Raw genomic sequence first — 3,071 nt, forward strand, 5'->3', positions numbered from 1 at the left:
GCATCATTAGAGGTCTCAGAATCATCTGAATCACTTGAGGAATTTTCCCATGCAGCCACATCTTTCTTCAGTGCCTGGAAAAAGGTTTCTCTTCTGCTTAGCCTGTCACGGACCTGGTCCCCCTCTTTGTCTTTACCTTCTTCATTCTTGAAAGATTCCATGTGGTCAGCTTTGTGCAGAGGATAGTTTCCAATGGAGTGTTTCTTTTTGCATTGTGGACTTGGTCCTCTTCACACTTAAAACATCTTCATCAAAAAATTCTCGAGTAAGAACAAAGAGTTTAACAATTGGAAGTGTTTTTGAGTGAGGAGAAGATAAGGTTTTGAAAATCTCTTGTCTTTGCCCTTAAGAAAGAGACCCTCCCCTTTTCTGTGCATCTCATGAATTTGAAGATGCTCAAATAGTGTATACATCGTCATTACATCAGGTTCTCTTGTCTCATTTTCAGTCACAAAATCATTTGTCCAAGATCTAGGAAAAATTTCTAGTATCTTAGAGACTTGCTTGGCAACAGGGACTGGTTCTTCAAGTAACTTGAGCTCATCTGTAATGGTGGAGAATCTGGTGTGCATTTCATGAATGGGTTCACCTTCTTTCATGGTGAAACCTTCAAACTGAGTGATCAAGAGATCTAGCTTAGATTTCCTTATTTCCTTAGTGCCCTCATAAGTTGTTCTTAACAGATCCCAGATTTCCTTGGCTGATTCACAAGATGAGATCAAATCATATTCATTTACACTAAGGCCACACATAAGTAGCTTCTTGGCTTTGTAATTTTTCCGAACTAGTTCCTTGTCAGAGTCATTACACTATTTTCTAGTTTTGGGAATCAATCTTGTTATCTCTCCAACCTTAACCTCCAAGGTTGGCACATAAGGACCTTCACAGATCACGTCCCACACTTCAATATCCTCAGTCATGAGATAATCTCTCATCCGAATCTTCCAATGTCTATAGAACTGACCATCAAGAAGAGGAGGTCTTGTGGAGGACTAACTTCTTTGCTGATTCAGTGGTGACGCCATTCCTCGCAGGAACTTCTCTCTTGGTGTTAACCAGATAGAGAGCCCAGGCTCCCATAGCATGAAACCTTTTCAGCATCTTCTCTGAACTGGTACCAGGTCCCTGTCTTTGATCAAACATCAATTGCCCTGATCACTGCCTTGAACGTTGTGCTATCTTCTTCTCTGTAGTTATGTTCCTATGAAAGTATACAACTGGTCCTTGCTTAGGGCTTCAGTGAAGATGTCAACCACTTGATCTTCCATCTTACAAAGCTTCATGATGACATTACCCCTCTTTTTCATTGTCTTGACTTCAAGTATTTTAAGCCATTTGAGCAGCTCATTGATGTATTTTTCTGGACAACCGAGGGTACCTTTAGAGGTTTGTTGAATCTGTAGTTCTAAGAAGAAATCTCCCATCGTGCTCATTTAGAACTCACTACCCAAGAATGCGTCAAGCTTTCTTTTGAAGCCATAGTAGAAGAAGAACTTGGACAACCTATCAGCTTGTTGGGAAACCGAGTGTCATACTTTGCTTCTTTCAGACTGAGCTTGATCAGCTTCTTCATTCTCACCTTCAGAATTCACATTATCAGTTTGAACTGTATCATCTTTGTTCAGCACTGTCTATAAGGACCAGGTTCATCATCTGCATCAACTTCTTTGGGGTTGCTGGATTCATGAAGAGGATATTGTTCAGCAAGCTCACTGTTTAGACCATCTCTCTGAATCTGAAACAGCACTTCCGTCTCAGAATCTCTTTTCTTTTGCAACTTCTCAATTCTTCCAAACTCATCAAAAATCACATGACCACCTTTTTATACACCCGGTAAGCCTTGTTGGATGAAGAGTATACCACAACTATTATTTCATCAATATTGAGATCAACCTTCTCAATATTATCATTTTGGTCACAAAACATGTAGTATTCACCACTTCAGCCTGATAGTTCTTTAAAAGATTAAAAGCCTGCTTATTTCACCTGAAGGATGGTCTGATGTGCTTCTTTTTAACACAAGCATCACAAACTTTGTCATCTGCAAATTTCATTTTGTGCAGACTGGGGACCAGGTCCCTTGACACAAGTTTGTGCAGTAGATAAACATTCACAAGAGCACGTCTCTTATATCATACCTCAGCATTCTCACTTCGAGCACTTAAGGCAAGTGAGACTTTCACAACGAGCAGTTATCATATCAACAATATACAAGTTCTTGCAACTCTTTTCTATCAAGATCATCACCCGAGAGAGCATGTTCATGAACCACCACTGACTGTTGCTACTTGCATAACAAATCACTTGTTAGCCTTGGGAACCCACTTGAGACGGAGTTCCCAGTAAGCAGATAAAGGAGTGATAAGAAAGTCTTTTGTCCAGTGAAGAAGACTGGTTTTCTTCAACTTAGATCCATAAGCAGGACCAGGTCCCTTTTCCAGTCTATTCCTTTGTTGGGAATAGTTTGATGAGCTTTCTCCATATTTTTTCAGAACAAGACAATCCTTTTTAAGATGTCCATCTCGACCACAATACACACACAACAGATTATCAGCATCAGAAACAGATTTGCTGTGAGGATTGTACGGGGGATCTATCTTCTTACAACCCAACCCTCTTCTACTGTTGTTTCCTTGACCAATTAGATCTGTAAGGATCTTAGAGGAATTGGTCCATTTGAGGGTTTTTTCAAGTTCATCTTTTACACGGACCAGGTCCCTCTCCAACTCAAGATTTCTTTCCAAAGCCAATTTCATCTTCATTTCAGCAGTATGCAACTTATTTTCAAGCTCCAGCTGCAAGCTGCTTGCCTCATTTTTTCCTTTAAAATTTGTATTAGTTACCCCCTTTATCTTTTCCTTCAATTCTAGATTTTCAGCTTCTAGAATAACCATTTGATTTTCAATATCAGATATTTGGGGAACTAAAGCAATTTTTCCATCTTGAGAAATGTCTAGGCTATTGTTTACTAGAACATCCTCAGTTGTTAGCTTACTTATCACATCAAGTAATACAACAGCTAGCTTTCTCAATTTACTGGTAGAAAAGGTATTCAAGTTTTGCTTGAAATA

The sequence above is a fragment of the Solanum tuberosum genome, unplaced genomic scaffold, assembly GCF_000226075.1.
Source record: "Solanum tuberosum cultivar DM 1-3 516 R44 unplaced genomic scaffold, SolTub_3.0 scf00619, whole genome shotgun sequence".
Lineage (NCBI taxonomy): Eukaryota > Viridiplantae > Streptophyta > Magnoliopsida > Solanales > Solanaceae > Solanum > Solanum tuberosum.